The sequence below is a fragment of the Triturus cristatus genome, chromosome 7, assembly GCF_964204655.1.
Source record: "Triturus cristatus chromosome 7, aTriCri1.1, whole genome shotgun sequence".
NCBI lineage: Eukaryota > Metazoa > Chordata > Amphibia > Caudata > Salamandridae > Triturus > Triturus cristatus.
Window position 1 is genome coordinate 636,162,618 of NC_140590.1, and position 21,145 is coordinate 636,183,762.

Genomic DNA, 21,145 nt, shown 5'->3' on the forward strand with positions numbered 1-21,145 from the left:
GCTGAAGCTCCCCACAAAATAACAATGGTGGAGGTCAGAAGTTGAATGAACAATAAATATGCTTATGCTGCTTATTCTGAAACTGGTGTTTACTTTTATTTCTCTGACTGCAAAGTGAGAGGATATTTTAAAAGCGCCCTAAGTGGCAATATTGCTGGGGTACCGGAAGTGAAAGGAAAAGGTGTAGAATGTCAATTTTTTCTAACACACTGGATTTAAATACATATAAATGAACAATACACATATTTCGAATGAAGCATCTTATCTGTAATTCTGAAGTGTGGTGGAAACAAATATTTTAATAGGTTTAAAACAAACAATGACACTTTATTTGGTGATGTGCAAATGATAAATATTTGCTGAAACCCAATATCCACACAGTTTTTTTAAACGTTTTTTGCAGTTGTCTACGGTTCCGACTCGACCCGGAGGTATTGGAGCGCTTTACATAAGAACCAGTTACATTACACGGTTATCTCTGTGTTCTTTTAGGCGTGGGGAGATTACTGATCTACCCAGAATCACCGGATGTGGAGCCACTGCTGAGTCTCGAACCTAGTACCCCAGTTCCAAAGTTGGCAGCTCTGCCAATTACACCACATCCTCTCCCCTAGTACTTTATCGTTTGTGCACTAGTTTTCCAATTAAACGGCAGGCCTATCCAAACTTAGTGCCCATTTCAACTGAAAATATGCTGTCTGTAAATGACAGTGCGCTACCTCCCCGTGCTCCAAAATGCACCATCAGCTACATACCACAGCCTCACCACTCTCCAGCTGAATGGGCGTGGCACATTCGCTGCACTTGTTTTTGTGTGATGCTTGGAATTTTCACAATCCCTCTTACTTCAGTGATATAACATTAATGGCAGCACCTCTACTCTGAAAATTGTTCCAACACCAATGTCCCAGAGTATATGACCCAGACAACGGAGGTCAACGATGACTCCCCTCCCACTGAGGTTAGTCCCAAACCCCACTAAGAGTGATGTGCGCATGGTAACTCGCTCGTGCTTCGATAGGTGTTTCCTTGGAGATGGTGACGTCGTACAGAAAGGTGAGGAGGTGTTTCCATTGCCCTATACTGAAGAACGGTAATGCTTGCCAGTGTATTTACCGCATATGTGATAACAGTTCTGGGAAGCTTATCGATCCCTGCTCGTTTATTATTTACCATTTTTTTTTGCTATGCATACAACTCAAGGATTTTTTGTTTGAAGCATCTTGGAAAATATGTTGAGGGTGATCTGAGTTCAGACTAAAGAAATCACTCCTACCCTTCTCATTGACCCCCATAAAAATATTAATGGTAGTGACAGACTAACTTTCACCTCTGATATTTATTTATATACCTGCAGTCACAAGTCCAAAACCCAGCAGGTCGGCTGAGCCCAAAAGTCTGAAGTCTGTCTAAGCACAATTAAAGTTGTTATATAAATTAAAAATTGTGCTGTTAAACATTATGTAGAAAACAAGCTGTTAGTTAAAAGGCAATTTTAACCTTCTTCAGTTTTCATAAGAGTGGATAACTGGCTTGTTGCAAATGCCTCGAGCTTCAATTTTAAAGCAGCGCCGCTGTGGCTTGTGGTTACTGTGTGGCTTTCCTTCGTGTTGATGTTACTGGGGGTTGAGTTGTTGGCAATATGTGGGATATGTAATTGTAACGACAGCAAACCTCGCGCCTGGTGCTATTATTTGGGTCCCTCGATTGCACTTTCTTTCTAGCAGACTCAACCACCCTCAATTTTAATAATAGTGGGGTTCTTGCTTGCTACTCAAATTAACTGTATATTTCTTAATGAGGGCAAGAGGGGAATGTATTGGTGGCATTCAGTGTGTGGTATGTTGCCTGAAGAGGTGGAGTATTGAGGGACGCAGTCAGGCACAATAAGTCCACCACGTTTTTTGTGCTTCAATCACACAAAAACTGTGACCACCTGTTATTAGGTGGCAGTGTCAAATGAAAGTATAGAGGTGCACCATATTCCAACCTGGATAGTCCCAACAATGACTGGTCACTTGAGGGAGTTAGAGTAATGCAGCTAGTGTTTAACATTTTTATGGGTTTGTATTTTTATGCATTATTAACAATGTGCAGTGTGTCTTTAAATCAACAATTTCATATGTACCACTAGTATAATGTGATTTTATTTTGTCAAGCGCCATCTTATCTAAGATGGAAGCCCTCTCTGTCACTCATCTTGTGTTTATGGCACTAATCCTTTCCGCAGGGTGGGCTCCAAGCATCGCCTCACTGGTGAGAGGCAGCAAATTCAAGCATGAAAAATAAAATGATTAAAACAAATATTTTATTATCCTTTTATTTTTCATCCTGCAGGCTACCAGCCGAGCCAACTGAGCGTCTGATGTGCCAGACTTAGGGTGGGACCATCCTGATGGACAGCAGCAGGGAGGAGGAGTGGTGGGCACTACAACTGTGCATATCGATTTTGGCTGGCTGTCTTAGAGCAGTCAAACTGACATGCACACTTATATCTCTCCAACCCGAGCTGTGTTGCACAGCCGGTTGGAGAACAGGAACAGGCTCACAGTCCCTGTGTGAGCGATAAACAGGCCCACTCAGATCAATCCCAGCACTTCTCTCATGCTGGGCAATAGCATTACCAGCATGATAGCAGAGTCTGGATTGGCGCAGGGGAGTCTGGGAGCCTGTGCACCCCTTTGGACTGCTGGGAAAGGAGGAGGCCGGCAGCAGGTAAGTAACTTTTGTTTTTATTCCGTCTGTTTGAATTGTTTTTGCTGTCGTTCTGTACCAACAACTGCTCTTAATATTGGGCTCTCCCACAAGCTCTGCAGCGCATAGTCAAGCTAGAAGGTATTGTTATGTGCCGGGTTAGGCCCAAGTAGCGAAGTGACCCATTTCTTACACTGTCCTATTTTCACAATAACATTTCTACTGTGACCTTTTGCACATATTTGCGTGCATGACAATGTTGGATTCGTTTATCTGAAACTTTTTTGTTTACACATCTAGCTTCGCGCAACATTATCACAATGCCTCGGACATCATGTACTAGGCCCTTCTACACACTATGTACAAATGTCGTCCTATCTTCATCCACAGGGCCACAGGGCTAGCTACATATCCATAGCATCACTAATCTTTACGCACATCGCAAGGCTACTTTCTATTAGAAATAAAGAGCATCCCAAAAGATTGGTAGAAGATACACCTCAGTTGACACCGAGGGTCCCTGCATGCTGAGACTTCACCATGCAGCGGTCTGACATCTCGTGAGGGGTGTCCAGTTCATGACCAAGACGGGCTCCTACATTCTCTCCCACCAGGTAATGGGGTTAGATTGTCCCTTGGGGGAATTCTTGGCTTCACACCTGCACACACTCTAGGTACACTTAGAATAGGGTTTGCATAGTAGGAATTTGACTGTTAACTGCTTTGCATCATGTGCCTGCATATATACACTGTTATAGCATCATGGTAGAACTGTATCTACAATTCACTCTTTTGGTGCTTGTAATAACTTTCATCTGCTTCTGTCTACTGATTATCGCAGCACATGTATTCTATAATAGAATAACGTTGGTTCAATAAATATATTGAAAACGTCCAACTAGGTATTCTGTATATTCCTCTGAGCACAAGTAAGCATGAGTTACTGAGCAAAAGGTTCTGATCTGTTCCCATGATCCCTGAGGGGTCAGGGTTGTCATGTTCAGTGGTTGCCAGAAACTATTCACTCCCTGGTAAGATTAGGGGGGTTCATGGTGGCACTGTGAGCTAGCTGGTCTCTCGGCCAACATATCCTGTGGGGTACCCAGAGTCAGCCTTGGCACTTCGCCCAAAGTTTATGCTAACCAATAAACGCACAGGTCCTACAGATTAGTGGGAACTACACAACAGTATTCGGTTATTTTCCACTGTTATTGTTTTGCTCTCAAAGAACCTTCCCCAGTTCAGCTGTAACTGGCAACATATTTTCTAGTGTACTGCATGTTCATGGAGACCTATTCAATTACATAATGTCCTATTGTTAGTGCATCTTTTTCTGTTCGAGCATCTTCAGAAGATATTAGCATAGACATAGAGGGTGGTGAATTATTATTCACGTAGCAAGTTAGAGCTTAGGTGTTAAGGTAATGATGTTTACTTTTAATGTGCTCTGATTTGCTGAAGAAACTATACATTTGCTCACACCATGATGTACGTGCAGAAATTCTAATTTCACGTCCAAGAATTGTGCATAAAAACTCTCGATTTTGGTGGTGAGCAGAAGACTTTTCTATTTTACTAGGAATATTGTTCGAATTTTTCCTGGTTTTGGTGCTCATTGAGACTTATAATATTTTCTGATTTTTATATTCTCTGTATAACCCTGCATTTGAGAGCCTTCATGGTATTGACTCTGCACAGATTATTTTAGAATTTTGAAATAACACCCTTTACCTTTTCATGGATCTATTCTAGAACTCAGTTATTGAATGAGTCCTAATTATTTGATGAATTACATTTTACTTGTCTTTAATGTTTGGGAGGTGCCTTAACGTGTGGATAGATTGCCTCATGATATTGAGGTTTAACACCATCTCCAATCCAGTAAATTGTGGGAAATCCAATTTAGGTACATTTTGGGGTGTCTCAATTTTGGGGTACCCTTTTGTTCACACACTAGTCATACATGTTCCTGCCTGGCAAGACAGCAGGGTGTCAGCCATGACAGTCTGTCACATACTGTTTTCATCAGACAGGTTCAGCCCGCAACTGTGATACCCAGAACAGTGTTTTAGTGCAGAGACATGCTCAACACCAAGAGTAACATGAACAGTGTGTAGGCAAGCCCTAGAGGAAGGATTTATCTAGCTCCTCATATCCTAGTTTCTAAACCAGCACCAGCGTGCCCTAGCTTAGTTGCATGCTGGTGGCCTACAGCCTCAGGGAGTCACAGCAGCGATCCAGGCCAGCAACAACAATTTGGTCACAACACCACCACCCTCCAGAGCATTCAGATTCAAGAAGCAGTCCTCAAAGCCTACCTGGCTGAGTTTCTTTTTTGCAAGAATTATTTTTTTTAATGAGTGAAAGTACATGATCCAGGTCTATCAAGACAAAATGAACATTGATATTTGCTGTAAGTAATAAACATCTTATTTCTAGAGAAGTACAAAACAGGACGTTTCACTCTGGGTATATGCACTGGGTATGATATGGAAGAAATTAGGGTGAGGGTAAAAAGTCGAAAGCACAAGGAAGGGACCTTCAGGCTTTGTTGTGATATTGCATGAGTTCAAGGTGTGCTCATGTCAAGTGACTAAAGATGATGGTCAGTGGTCGCCAGCTACAATCTCCATATTAGGGTGAAAAATATTAGTTCCAGCAATGCAGGTTGTGTAGATCATAAGTTTATCTTAACGATTGCGTTGCGCCAGTTGACAATAAATAAATATGCCTCCGTACATATCTGGTCCGATCACCAGGCCTAATTTCACCAGCATGTCCTGGTCCTTTGGAATTGCTCTCTCTAATCAGAACAGAGATTCACAGACCAATTATCAAATTTAAATCCTGAATATCCTACCTCATTTCAGTCACACAATGTTGGCAATTATCGCAGAATGGGCTTCCATTAGCAGTGCATTTTCTGTGGTAGAAGACATACTTCCAAACCAGAAGTATGTAACACTGCATTTTCCATTCTGACTATTTCACAGAAAATTTCTGTTGGGCTTTACAGGCAAGTTAGGTTGAGTCTGTGCTAGTTAATCCTTAAGGCTATCCCTGACTTTTCCAGAATTTGAGTGTCTCTTTCGTCCATGAATCGGATCACTGGACTTGGACCGTTGAGGCCAGCTTCATGCAAGCCATTGGATGTAAACGTCCTGTTCAGACTGCAGACTCACATACCAACACACCCTGTTCGTTCAAATGAGATGTTCACTGCAATGCCTCAAATCATCTAGCGCAAGGAAGGCATCTCCATCCCCAAGCGTAGTATCCAAATGCGTGACGTGCTCGAATTGCCTGTACCTCACTATGACATGGTTCAATGGCAACTGATGCAGATTAAACCCCCTTGCTTCACTCCCTACTTGACTTTCTGGGCACATTTACCTCTTTGGACTAGTTCAATGGATCGAAGTGGTTTCTGCAATTGATTTGACCCACAACAGGCATCAGCTTCAGGTGCACTTAACTCAGTTTGAGCACAACTTGCCAGATACAGCTATTGAACACAGGTTCGACTATTAATAGACAAGAATATGAGCCAAATGTATCGCGAATCCTGCGATTCCCAAAATGGCAATGTTTGCAAAAGCAAAATGACATTTCACAATTTACTACTAAACCCTTTCTATCATTCAGAAAGCCCTTTCGAAATCGCAGAAGTGGTTCACTCACTCATTTGAATCACAATTACGAAGGGGCTTGATGTGAAATGTATCAATGGTTTGTGGCCAGAACTGCATTTGCATTCAAAACATTGATCAAAGGAGGCAGTAACCCATTCACAAAGAAGAAGCCGTCCTGTTTGGACAGCGTTTCCTTTGAAAATTGTGTTGGATGGCCAGCTTTTCCTGATGTGTACCCAAACATTTTTTTTAGATCAGCACCAGTTCCTTTTAGGAAACACAGCCTGCTTTAAAAAAAATGTTACTCGTTTGAGAATACAAATGTAGAGATTGTTGTCTGCAGTTCCTTTGTATTTGTAGCTAATCACAGAGGGGTTGCAAATAGCACCCCCCCCCCCCCAAAAAAATTAATATTGATTAGACAGGATGTTCTACGCTCCTGCACCTGGAGAGTATGTTTCCCAACATATTAGTACACAGGCAGCATCCCAAAATTACAGACTGTTTGCAAAAAGTTGGTGCACAATTTGAGATTTGTTTATATATACAGGGCCCTCAGTAATGTTTTTATTAGCTTTGCCTTTCCCATGATCATTTTTGCTTCATAATTCATATTACATCTTTCTATCTTTAACTAATCTTGGTTTGGACCTTTAAGTTCTTTGCTTGTTTCTACTTTACCCTGTTTAGGTCTCACCCAGAATGTGCAAGTGACCTCAGCACACTCAAAAGTAAAATTAATTAAATTCTCATTGACTGACTCTCAGCCATGCCCAGGGTTTGTAAACAGTGCTGAGGGGCCCAGGCTGCACAAAGTGGGAACCCTTGGTCATTTATATCCTATGTTTGACTCTCTCTCAAATAACAATGGCACCCACCCTCCTGTGTTTTCCCTTTCACCTTCGCACACTTGTCCTTTTTTTAGGTCATAGGTTTTCTAAAGACATCTTGGGGACACACATAAAGTTGACCTAGAAAGGCATTCCGCCCGTTGCTTACCATGAGCTTTGTGGTTTGTAGCTCACATTTTCTGGCTTTCTATTTGCTGGCTTTAATGCTTTAAACTGTCCAGCTCCAGTTCGCCCCTCCAGATGCCCAAACTTGTTTACTGTACTATTCCACAAATTCGTTCTCTGTAAACAGGCCTTTAAATCTTGTTCTTATCTGGTCAAATTTGCTGTGCATTTAAACACAGAGATCGCATGTCAGGCTGTTTCTTTCAGGGAGCTTGGTGTTTATTTTTCTCTCCCTGATTTCAAAGTGAGAGGATTTATGTGACAATCATGCTGACTTGTGGGGGCTGCTTGAAGGCTGTACAATGAAGGCTGTACAATGTTATTTTTTTTTCTAGCACACAACAACATTTACATGTCTGTAAATGAACTGTGCTGAGGATCAAATCAATACATTGGGTGATGACATTTCCACATAGTATCATTTTTATACTTTTATCAGCAAAACTGTATGTGAGTTCAAATGGTCATTACAACTGATGATGTGTTGTCTGTAATGGCAGTACGCTAGCATACCATGCATACTCCACATAACCCCACTCCACTCTACTCTGCACCACTCCACACCACTGCACTCTACTCTGCACCACTCCACACTACGCTTCTCCACTCCACATTTCATCACTACACTCTTTTCTGCACCACTCCACTCTACGCCTCTCCACTGCATTCTACTCTATGCCATTGCACTCTACCCCCACACTACTCTACAATGCACCACTGCGCTCTTCACCACTGCACTCTACACCACTCTGCATCACTCAATGCCACCCTACTCTGCAACACTGCATTCTATGCCAATGCATTCTACTCTATACCACTCCGCTGTACACCAGTGCACTCTATGCCAATTCCCTCTACACCACTCTAATCTGCACTGCACTCTACTCTGAAACAATCTACTCTACGCCACTCCACTCTATGCCAATGCATTCTACAACATTTAACTCAAAACCAATGCACTCTACGCCAATCTACTCTGCTCCATTGCACTCTGTGCCACTATACTCTATGCCACCACACTCTACGCCATTGTTCTCTGTCACTGCACTCTATGTCACTCCATTCTACTCCGCACCACTGTACTCTATGCCACTCTGCGCCACTGCACTCTATGCCACTGCATTCCACGCCACTCTACTATACACCACTGCACTTTACGACAGTATACTCTGCAGCACTGCACTCTCTGCCATTCTATGAACTCTACGCCACTCCAGTCTAAGTCACTCCACTCTGCAACACTGCACTCTACGCCAGTGCATTCTACACCACTACTCAATGCTACTCCACTCTACCCTGCACCACTACACTCTACACCACTTCACTCTACCCTATGCCACTGTACTCTATGACAGTGCATTTTACACCACTCTACTCCACTCTGCACTACTCCACTCTATGCCACTGCAATCAATGCTGCGCCACTCTACTCTATGCCACTCTACTCTACACCACTGTGCTCTACGCCACTATTCTATGCCACAGCACTCTACCCTGCACCACCAGACTCTAACCTGCACCACTCCACTCTACTCTGAAACAATCTACTCTAAGGCATTGCACTCTACGCCATTCTACTCCACTCTGCCCCACTCCACTCTATGTCTATTCACTCTACACCACTATTCTCTACAACATTCTACTCTATGCCACTGCACGCTACGTCACTCTACACCATTGCATGTAGAGGGTGTTGAGTAGAGTGTTGAGTAAAGTGGCGTAGAGCAGAGTATATTGTCATAGAGTGGAGGGGCATACAGTGGTGTGGAGTAAAGTGGAGTAGTGTGTCATAGAACAGTGTAATATGGCATGGAGTGGCATAGAGGGAGTTGCGCAGAGGGTCACAGAATGAAGTAGTGTTGTAGAATGGCATAGAGTGTAGTAGAGGGTCAGTGGAGCAGAGATTAATGGAGTAGAGCATCATAGAGTGGAGTAATGTGAAGTGTCATAGAGTGGAGTGGAGTAGAGTGGCCTAGAGTGAAGTGACATAGAGTACAGTGGTACAGAGTAGGTTGGCATAGAGTTCAGTGGCATAGAGTACATTGGTTCTGAGTGAAGTGGTGTAGAGGGCATAGAGTGCTGGGGCATAGAGTAGAGCAGTGCAGAATAGATTGCAATGGCGTAGAGTTGAGTGGGGCAGACTGGAGTAGTGTGGCGTACAGTGAAGTGGCATAGGGTGGAATGGTGCAGGGTAGAACACAGATGAGTAGAGTGGCATAGAGTGCAGTGCTGTAGAGTGTAGTGGTGAAGAGTGTAGTGGTGAAGAGTGCAGTGATGTAGAGTGGCGTAGTGTTGAGGGGTGCAGAGTAGATTGCTGTGGCATAGAGTGAAGTCATGCAGAGTAGAGTGGCGTAGAGTGCAGTGACGTAGAGTTCAGTAGTGTAGAGTGGTCTAGAGTGACACAGCATGCAGTGGCATAGAGTAGAATGTTGTAGAGTGTAGTGGTGTTAAGTGCAGTGGTGCAAACTTGTTGGCGTAGGTGTAGTTGCGTAGGGTGCATTGGTTTTGAGTAAAATGGCGGAGAATGCATCAGCAATAGAGTGCAATGGTTTTGAGTAAAGTGGTGTAGAGTACATTGGCATAGAGTGCAGTGGTTTAGAGTGCAGTGGAATAGCATAGACTGCAGTGGCATAGAGTGGAGTAAAGTGACAGAGTACAATAGTGTAGAGTGGCGTAGAGTGCAGTGTCGTAGAATACAGTGGCATACAGTGCAGTGGTATAGAGTATTGGTTTTTAGTAAAGTGGTGTGGAGTGCAGTGGCATAGAATGCAGCGGTATAAAATTGAGTGGCATAGTGTGAAGTGGTATAGAGTGGATTGGTGCAGAGTGGAAAAGAGTGGCGTAGACTGCAGTGGCATAGAGTAGATTGTTTCAGAGTAAGGTGAAGTGGCTTAGAATGCAGTGGTATAGAGAAGAGTGCAAAGGTACATTGTAGATTAGAGTGGGTTGGTGTAGAGTACAGTAGCGTAGAGTGGAGTGATGCAGAGTAGAATGGCGTAGAGTTCAGTGGTGGAGAGAGCAGTGTTGTAGAGTGGAGTGACGTAGAGTGAAGAGACAGAGTGGAGTAGAGTGCAGTGGTATAAGAGTGGAGTAATGCAGAGTGGTTTAGAGTGCATAGGCGTAGTGTGCAGTGTTGTAGAGGTGTAGTGTACAGTGGTGTAGAGTGGCATAGAGTGCAGTTGCATAGAGTGGTGTAGAGTACAGTGGCACAGAGTGGTGCAGAGTAAAGTGGTGCAGAGTAGAGAGATTCAGAGAGCAGTGAGGCAGAGAGCAGTTACGCAGAGTACAGTGATTCAGAGTAGAATAGCGTGGCGTAGAGTGCACTGGTGTAGAATGACATAGCATGCAGTGGCATAGAATGTAGCGGCATAGAGTAGAATGTTGTGAAGTATAGTGGCGTAAAGTGCAGTAGTGTAAAGTATTTGGCAGAGGTACAGTGGCGTAGGATGCATTGGTTTTGAGTAAAGTGGTGTAGATTTAATTGGCGCAGAGTGCAGTGGTTTAAAGTAGAGTGGCATAGCATAGAGCGCAGTGGCAAAAAGTGGTGCAGCGTAGAGTGCAGTGGCTTAGGGTGGGGTAGTGTAGAGTGCAGTGGCATAGTGTGCAGTAGCATAGAGTAGATTGTTTCAGAGTAGAGTAAAGTGGAGTGGTGCAGGGTAGAGTGCAGTGGCATAGAGTAGTGACTTAGAGTGCAGTGGCATACAGTAGAGTGGCATCGAGTAGAATGGTGTAGCGTTGTTTGCGTTGGCATAGAGTGGAGTAGAGTGGCATAAAGTGCAGTGACAGAGTGCAGTGGCGTGGAGTAGATTGTTTCAGTGTGGAATGAAGTGGCGTAGAGTGGAGTGGTGCAGGGTAGAGTGGAGTGATATAGAGTAGTGTCGTAGGTAGAGTGCAATGTTGCAGAGTGGAGAGCATGGGGTGGTGTAGTGTGCAGTGGCGAAGAGTGCAGTGGTGCATAGTACAGTGGGGTAGAGTCACTGGCATAGAATAGAGTGGTGCAGAGGAGAGAGGAGTAGAGTGAAGTAGTGTAGAGTGCAGTGCATGAGTGCAGTAGTGCACAGTAGATTAGAATGGCATAGAGTGCAGAAGAGTGGTGTAGAGTGGTGCAGAGTAGAGTGCAGTGGCATACAGTGGTGCACAGTAGAGTGGCAGAGAGTGCAGTGCTGCAGAATAGAGTGTTGTAGAGTGAAGTGGTGTAGAGCAGAGTGGCATTTAGTGCATTGGCATAGAGTGCACTGGTGTAGAGTGCACTGGTGTACATTAGTGTGAGGCTGAGTGCAATGGCGTAGATTAGAGTGGTGTAGAGTGCAATGGCATAGAGTATAATGGTGTACAGTGCAGTGGTGCAGTGGTGCAGTCGATTGACAGAGTGCAGTGGTGTAGAGAGTATTGATTTTGAGTAAAGTGTTGTAGAGTGCAGTGGCATAGAGTGCAGAGGTGTAGTGTGGAGTGGTGCAGAGTGCAATAGAGTGGCGTAGACTGCAGTGGCAGAGTAGATTTTTTCAGAGTCGATGGAAATGTCAGAGTGCAGTGGTATAGAGAAGAGTGTCGTAGACTACGGTGGTGCAGAGTAGATTGGATTGGTTTGCATGGATTGGTGAAGAGTGCAGTGGCACAGAGTTCAGTGGCATAGAGTTTAGTGGCATAGAGGTCAGTGGTGTAGAGTGGCATACAGTAGAGTGTCAGAGAGTGCAGTGTTTAGGAGTATACTGTGAGAGTGCGGCGTGGAGTGCAATGGCGTAGAGTGCAGTGGCACAGAGTAGAGTGGCACAGAGTGCAGCTGTACACAGTAGAGTGGCATAGAGTGCAGTGGTGCAGAGAAGAGTGGCGTAGAGAGCAGTGGTGTAGAATACAGTGGCACAGAACAGAATAGAGTGGCATGGAGTGGAGTTACCCACAGTAGAATAGAGTGGCATAGCGTGCAGTGGCTTAGAGTATAGTGGCATAGAGTAATTTGGTGCCGAGTAGACTGTTGTAGAGTGCATTGGTTTCGAGTAAAGTGGTGTAGAGGGCATTGGCGTAGAGTGCAGTGGCATGGAGTGCAGTGTTGCAGAGTAGGGTGGCATTGAGTGGAGTGGTGCAGCATGCTGTAGAGTGCAGTGGTGCATAGTGTAGTGGTGTGGGGTGGAGTGCATTGGAATGGAGTAGAGTGGAGTGGTGTAGAGAGGCACAGAATGTAGTGGTGCCGAGGAGAGTGCAGTGACATAGTGTGGAGTGGTGTAGTAGTGCAGAGTAGAGTGCAGTGGCGTGGAGTGGTGCAGAGTGATGTGGAGTGGTGCAGAGTAGAGTGGAGTGGGGTAATGTAGAGTATGCATGGTATGGTAGCGCAATGCCATTACAGACAACACATCTTGAAATGAAATGCCTATTACATTTGCACTCACATACAGTTTGACTGATAAAAGTATAGAGCTCACAAACAATAACGTGTGGAAATGTTATCACACAATGTATTGATTTGATCGTCAGCTCAGTTCATTTACAGACATGTACATTTGTTTGTGTGCTAGAAAAAAATAACATCTGATTAGCCTTCCTCATGCAGAACCCCATTAGCCAGCATGAGTTTACTTAATTATCCTTAGTGTCTTTTTCTTTTCTGTGTTGGTGAGTGATGTCAATTAAATCATTCTGTGAGCCGTGGTTGATACAAAATTACAGTCCTACTCTTATGTTTGTGGAATGTTCTAGTTTTTGGATTAAAAAACGAGTCATTCCACCCAACTAAGTCACAGGCGCATATTGACAATGAAGGAGGGTTTCTTGATATACTGATTGTCATTCAGTGTTACACTTGAAGTACGCAAATGTCACACGCAAGAACACTACAAAAATAGAAAGGACACACACAAGCATATATAAAGCCTGGCAGCTGTGCCTCTGCTATCTGACTTCTTGCCCACTCCCACCTTCCCTTCCTCCGTTATTGCCCGTATTGCTTTTTCCCTATACAAACCACGTTTGAACTACTCAAACTTAAAAAATTCTAAAGTTATAGTTAGAACTTTCATATACAATGTATCCACCACCTTCAAATAATTATAAGTAGCAGACCTCGTTGCACACTCTTTTCCGTTTGCTAACCAGACAACACTCTTGCCACTCTACCGTGCACTGTGTTGTGACAAGTAATGTCATTTGAGAAGTTATAACTGTTGTTATGAATGCTATGATTTCACATGCTATAAGTGATGCAGTATGCAAGGGTATAAACAGTGCATGGAAAAGGCATAAGTTATAGTTAATGTAGTGTGACAAGTGAGGTGACAAGACTGTGTTTGGAGGTGCACGACTTATAGTAATTTAAAGATGGTGCATAAAACATAAATTGAAGTTATAATTATGATTTGATTTAATTTTTAATTTTATATAGCGCTCGAATACCCGGCGGCCTCTTGGCACTGCTGCTAATGAAGATAGAAACCATATGAAAACAGCACTTCTCTAATGATTAAAAAGCCAAGTCTTAAGAGATTTCCTGAAGGACGGGAGATCTGACCAGTTCTTTAGGGTCATAGGGAGAGTTCCATAGCTTTGCCGTCCTCAATAGGAACTTCTGCCTCCCCAAGAGGTTTGTTTGGTCCTTGGTAGCACTAACCACTTTGCTTACAAAGATCTAAGATTTCTGGAAGGAACATACTAGATAAATTAGTCCTGGCGATAGCTTAGGCCGATATTATGCAGTGCCTTATAGGCTATGCAGAGAACCTTGAATTCAATCCTCTTAGCCACAGGAAACCAGTGTAATTTAATTAGAGCCTGAGACACAGACTGATATTTTGGGATTCCCAACAAAAGGCGAGCCAATGCATTCTGTAGCAGCTGAAGTTTGTGGAGAAATATTTTCTGGATGCCCATGAATAGGGCATTCCCATAGTCCAGTTTAGCTAGGACAAGAGAAGTGACCACGGTTTTCTGAAGGTCTGAGGGAATGAAAGGACACATTTTCCTAATTATTTTTAGAGTGAAGAATACCGATGACACATGGGCATTGACCTGGTCTTCATAGTGAATTGTATTATCGAAGACAAACCCCAGATTCTTTAGTTTACGGACCAGCAAGGGCAGTGTCCCCAGTTCCTGAGACCACCAGTTCTGTGGACCAAAACAAAGTATCTGTGCCCAGGAGAAGGACATCCGTTTTCCCGGAGTTAAGCTTTAGACAGTTTAACTTCATCCAGCTACCTATTTGGGACATACAGGAGTTGAATCTGGAGGAAGTGTCCTCAGGACTGCTAGATATCGATACCACTATTTTGGTATCATCAGCATAAGACACCGCCGAAAACCCAAATGATTTAATAAGCTTAGCCAGTGGGGTGACATAAAGATTGAAAAAGGTGGGGCTCAACAAGGAGGCCTTAGGCACCCCACATGGCAAGCTACACTGATCAGAAATGAACTCTCCTAATGCAACGTGCAATACTCTCTCAGATAGAAAGGATTTTATCACACTAAGAGCAAGGCCACTTATTCCTAACTCAGCAAGCCGATCAATCTGAATAGTATGAATGTCCATATCTAGGGCCGCTGAGAGTTCTAATAGTATCAGTGCAGAATTGCCACCTCCATCTAGGATTGACCTCAGCTCCTCCGAAGCAGCTACCAATGCTGTCTCTATACTGTGTCCATTTCTGAAGCAATATTGGGTGGATTCCAGCAAGCCATGAGTGTCAATAAATGACATACATTCCGTATTTAGAGCTTGCATACAGAAGAGTGTCAGACAGTGGAGAGGCGTAGAGTGGAATAAAGTGTAGAAGAGTGGTGTATAGTGGAGTGGAAAACACTGGAGTGGGGTAGTGTAGAGTGGAGTAAAGTGTCAGAGAGTGGAGTGGTGTGTCATAGACTATAGTGCAGTGGAGTGCAGTAGAGTGGAGTGGTGTAGCATGAAGTTGAGTAAAGTGTCATAAATTTGAGTACTCTTTTGTACAGTAGTGTGTAGTGGAATGTCATGCTATATGGGAAAGTGATGTAGACTATAGTAGAGTAGAGTGGCATACAGCCTAGTTGATGTTTTTAGAGTGAAGTGATGTACAGTACAGTGTTATAGAGTGTGGGACAGTGGTCGGCATACAGTGTTATAGAGGACAATGGCATTGAGTGGTGTACAGTGGAGTGGCGCACAATGGAGTAGAGTAGAGTACTGTCAGAGTAGTATGGAGTAAAGTGGGGTGCAGTGGCATACAAAGAGTTTTGTTCAGTGTCACATACTGGACTAGAGTATTATAGAGTAGAGCGTTGTATAGTGGCATACAGTATAGTGTTGCATAGTGGAGTGAAAGAGTATAAACAGGAGCAAAGTGTCAGAGAGTGGTATACCATGCAGTAGAGTGTTGTAGAGTGGAGCTGCATAGAGTACACAAGTGTACGAAACATTGGAGCTGCATAGAGTGGATTGCTGTATAGTAGCATAGAGTGAGATAAAGTCTCTTACAGTGGAGTAGGGTCGAGTAGAGGAGTGTAAAGTAGAGTGGAGTAAAGTACAATACATTGAATTGGTGTGTTGTTGAGTGGCGTGAAGTGGATTGTACTGGCTTACCACAGATAGTAAATATAAATTGGAGTGAAGTCTCGTACAGAAGAGTAGAGTTCTTTGTCTTACAGAAAAGTGTCATATAGTGGAATAGAGTGTTGTACATTGGAATGTACGGGCACAGAGTGGAGTATAGAGTTGGACAGTTGAGTGTAGGGGGATAGAGTGGAGTAGAATGTCATAGAGTGCCATGAAGTGTGGTAGACGTTTATAGAGTGGAGTTATATAGAGTAGAGGAGAGTGACATACAATGGAGCAGCGTAAAGTGGAGTGGCACACACTGTAGCGGCATAGAGTTGATTACCGTAAAGTGGAGTAGCATAAAGTGGAATAGTGTACAGTGGAATACTGTACAGTAGAGTGTAGAAGAGTAGAGTGGTACAGAGTGGAATAGCATAGAGTGGAGTGATGTACAGTGGAGTGGCGTAGAGTGAAGTAAGGTACAGTGGATTCGCATGGAGTGGGGTGGCACACTACATTGAAGTGGTGAAGCGTCGAGTCGAGAAAACTGTTGTAAATTGGAGCAGAGTGTTGTAAATAGAGTGTACGGGCATAGAGTTGAGTACAAATTTGGACAGTAGAGTGTACGGGAACAGAGTGGAGTAGAGTCTAGTGTCTAGTAGAGTGGCATATAGTGTAGTAGAGTTTAGTAGAGTGGAGTTATATAGAGTGGAGGAGAGTACACTGGAGTGGCGTGAAGTGGATTAGCATACAATGGAATGGCATAGAGTGGAACAGCGTAGAGCGGAGTAGCTTACTCTGGAGTGGTGTACAGTGGAGTGGCATAGAGTGTAATAGCGTATAATGTCGTTGCGTGCTGTGGAGTGGCGTAAAGTGGAACAGCATATAGTGTAGTAGTGTACAGTGGAGTGGTGTACAGTGAAGTGGTTTAGACTGGAGTAGTGCACAGTGGAGTAGAGAAGAATGACAAAGCATATAATGGAGTGACATAGAGTGTAGAGGTGTCCAACAGATTAGGGTAGAATGGAGCGGCATAGAGTGGAGTGGTGTATACTGGCGTGGCGTAGAGTAGAGTAGCATACAGTGATATACCATAGAGTGGAGTGGTGTACAATAGAGTAGCATAGACTGTAATAGCATATAGTGGAGTGGCATACAGTGTAGTGACGTAAAGTGAAGTGGTGTAGACTGTAGTGGTATACACTGGAAAGGGGTAGAGTGTAATAGCATGCAGTGGAGTGGCATACAGTGGAGTGGTGTCCAATCGAATAGTGATAGAATGGAGAGGGGTAGAGTTGAGTGGCATACAGTGGAATAGCATAGAGTGGAGTGGCATACAGTGGAATGGCATAGAGTGGAATAGCAAATACTGAAGTAGCATATAGCAGAGTGGCATACAGTGGAGTGGTGTACACTGAAGAGGTGTAGAGTGGAGTTGCATACAGTGTAATAGTGTAGAGTGGACTGGCGTAGAGTGGAGTTTTGTATAGTGTGACAGCATAGAGTGGAGTAGCATAGAGCGGAGTGTCATACAGCGGAGGGGAGTACAGTGTAATAGTGCATAGTGGAGTAGTGTACAGTGGAGTGGCGTATAATGAGGTGGTGTAGACTGGAGTGGCGTATAGTGATGTGGGATTGAGTGTAATAGCGTACAGTGGAGTGGCGTACATTGGAGTGGGGTTCATTCAAATAGCATAGAATAAAGTAGCACAGAGTGGAGTGCCATACAATGGAGTGGCGAAGAGTGGATTAGCGTACAGTGGGGTGGCATACAGTGAAAATGTGTGGAGTAGAATAGCATATACTGGAGTAGCGTATAGCAGAGTGGCATACAGTGGAGTATTGTACACTGAAGAGGCATAGAGTGGAGTTGCATGCAGTGTAATACCATAGGCTGTGTATTGTGTAATAGCATAGAGGGGAGTAGCATAGACTGGAGTGTTGCACAGTGGAGTGGAGCAGAGTATAATAGTGTATAGTGGAGTAACGCACAGTGGAGTGCAGTATTATGGAGTGATGTAGTTTGGAGTGGCGTACAGTGGCGTGGGGTAGAGTGTAGTATTATACAGAGGAGTGGCGTACATTGGAGTGGGGTACATTTGAATAGCGCAGAATGGGATAGAGTGGAATACCATGCACTGGAGTGGCATAGAGTAGAGTACAGTGGAGTGACATTCAGTGGAATAGCGTACAGTGGAGTGTTGTAGAGTGGACTGGCATTCAGTGGGATGATGTAGAGTGGAACTGCATATAGTGGAGTAGCGTCCAGTGGAGTTTAGAGTGGAGTGTTGTAAACTGCAGTGGAGTTCAGTGGCATTGCGTACAGTATAATAGCATACAGTGGAGTGGTGTAGATTGGATTCTCATACAGGGGAAAGGCATAAAGTGGAGTGGCGTAGAGTAGAATAGTGTATGGTGGAATGGCTGTAGTGGCATTGCATACGGATGTGAAATTTAGCAGCAATGTTGATTATTGTGTGCAGAGTAAAGCAAAACAGCGAATTGCGCTGCCTTGTATTTCTCCAGATTTACCAATCAATGCATGGCCAAGCATGGGGGCCTTGTATTCCTTTGTAAACCTGACTTAAGTATTGCATTGCCCATGCGACACCATGAGTGACACAAGGGTACCTCAATGAAATAATACAGCCAGGCAGTAGTTATATTTTGGGCCATGGTATACTGTGATAACTTTGCAGTATACCTGTGTGCATGGTGATGACAAGCCGGTATATTATTGGGTAATGGCTATTTTGAGAGAATGAAAAGGGAGAATTATTGTTTTTACCACACTTTGGCTGTATTCACTGTTAGGACCTTAGATATAGGTAAGTAGTAGGTCCCTACCTATTACCACTTTGTCAAAGTGGTAATGGGTAGGGAAATGTATTTATATATTTGATATTTTTTTTAATAATTTTCCGGCCATTTACTCCGGCCATGTACTGTGGTAGTTTCACAAAGTTTTGGGCAATTCCTCGAAAGTACTGCAATGACAGATATCACTAAGTTTAAATGCTTTATAACTTAAAAACTACTTACCCTATTTAACAGCAGTACCCATAACGAATACTCTCTGCATCATAATGTATAATCCTGCCAAATTTCATGTAAATCCCTTCAGCTGTTTTTGCACTATGTCAAATACAATAGTCTATGGAAAATGCATTGGTGGAAAAACATGTTTTGGGACCCGCTTTCATCTCTGCACCCCCTTAACGATTCACCACAAAAATGTACTTAATCTCAAAACATAGAAAATGCTATAGGTCTGGAAAGGTTTGTGGTGATTTGTCAAGTGGGTGGAAAGTTATTAGAGAGCTAATATGCATAATACCTATAACTACAGAGTGGCAATCAGATTTAACATGATTTTTTTTTATTTTTTATATATTCTATATGTTATGTATTTGTTTCTTGATTTTCATGATCATGTGACCATAAATGTGTATTTTAGTTGTTCATGTGGTAATTTTGAAACTTTGCATAAGCTGTCTAGTTTATTTTTTGGGCTTCCTTGCTACTTTTAGTAGGATTGTTCTACATATGAATCCCAAAGTGAATGAAAGCCAATCATTGTTGTTATAAAAACTAAGATTATTATGTTTTTTTTTCCTAACGGCCAGTTATAATGTCCTCCATATAGTATACATATACATGAATTTATTAAATGCAATATACCATATCAAAATGGCTTGAGTCATAGAACAGATCATGTCCGGGTGTGGCATAGCAAGTTCAAAAAGAAAGCAATCAAAACAGTTATAATTTGATAACAGTAAAGAGGCCTGCATCACTGGTCCTTTCATTTCTTTAATGTAACTTGACCAACAGGTGAAACATTCCATGTAATCCCAGTCTATGTTAATACATAACCTCATATGAAGAAACAGAACACAAGTCCAAAGGCCAGGACAGCATTGTCACATTTATCTTAGAAATCGGGCCCAGCATTATGCTATCTCAGTCTTGCTGCAATCTTCAGAATGCCACAAGCAGACACTGAGGGAGCAGTTCTAGCCAGAAGAAACTTGACTGCACATAGACTAGTTTGTGTATCTCTCTGCTAGGTCACTTTTCCATTTGCACAGGAGTACATAAGAAAGATGGTTTTTGTTGCGGTCGTGGAGGCGCGTGAGGGCGTAGCGGTGTGTGTAGAGAAGCTTCGCTGCTTTGATCATAAGGATTACCTTACCCGGGCGCATGCGGAACGGGATAAGGTGGGGTCTCTTCTGGCATGGTTGGCGTCCCCGACGGCCCGCGGTGCCCCTATATTATCTCTGGTCGAGGCAGGGGGGGTCCCGGTCTATTCTCAGACGGGGATCAATAAGCAGTTTGCCAGTTATTATGCAGGGCTGTATGACAGCACCATGCAGGGGGAACCTGAAGGCTTGGCTGAGTTTCTGGTGGCGGCTCGCCTACCCCGGCTGGATCCGGAGAGCGAGAAGGACCTCGGGGTGCTATATCCCTGGGCGAGATTCGTGCAGCGATTAAGCATATGGCCAGGCGAAAGACCCCGGGAGTGGACGGTTTGCCCATTGAGTTCTATGCGGCTTGCCCGGATCTGCTAGCGCCACAGCTGCAAGTCCTTTACGGCGAGGCTTGGCGACTTGGGCGCTTACCGGCCTCCGCTCGAGAGGCAATTGTGGTGCCCCTGTTGAAGCCGGGAGGGGAGGCTGGCGCACGCACGGCGTACCGCTCGCTCTCCATGTTGACGGTGGACTACAAAATCCTGAGTAAAATCTTGGCGTCGCGCCTGTTGACTCATATGACCGCCTTGATCCACCCGGATCAGGCGGGCTTTATCCCTCGGCGTAACACGGCCACGTCGGTGCGACGTGTGTTGCGGGTGATGGAGCTGGACCGGGACATATATCCGGAGGCCTGCACACTGTCGGTTGATATCGAAAAGGCCTTCGATAGTGTCGAGTGGCCCTATTTATACCGAGTGTTGCGGGCTTTCGGCCTGGGGGACGGCTTTGTGCGCTGGACCACCTTGCTCTATAACGAGGCCACGGCCCGGGTGAAGACGGGGGCCACCATTTCGGCCCCCTACCCGGTGCGGAGGGGGACGAGGCAGGGTTGCTCGCTCTCCCCCTTGTTGTTCGCCCTGGCTATTGAACCACTGGCGGCGCATGCCCGACTGGGGCGTTCTTATGCAGGCGTTCACTTGAGGGGGGATGCCCACTATATCTCTCTGTATGCGGATGATCTGCTGATGTTCTTGGCGGATGCCGAGGGTGCACTGCGTGGGGCGACTGCCTTGTTGGAGGCCTTTGGAGGCCTATCTGGGCTCAAGGTCAACT

At 44.2% G+C, this 21,145-nt stretch overlaps 1 pseudogene; it reads right to left on the bottom strand.

Annotated features, from left to right (window-relative positions):
- Positions 1 to 19,632: 19,632 nt before the first annotated feature.
- Positions 19,633 to 20,549, bottom strand: LOC146810269 (cytochrome c oxidase subunit 7B, mitochondrial-like; annotated as a pseudogene).
- Positions 20,550 to 21,145: the final 596 nt, after the last annotated feature.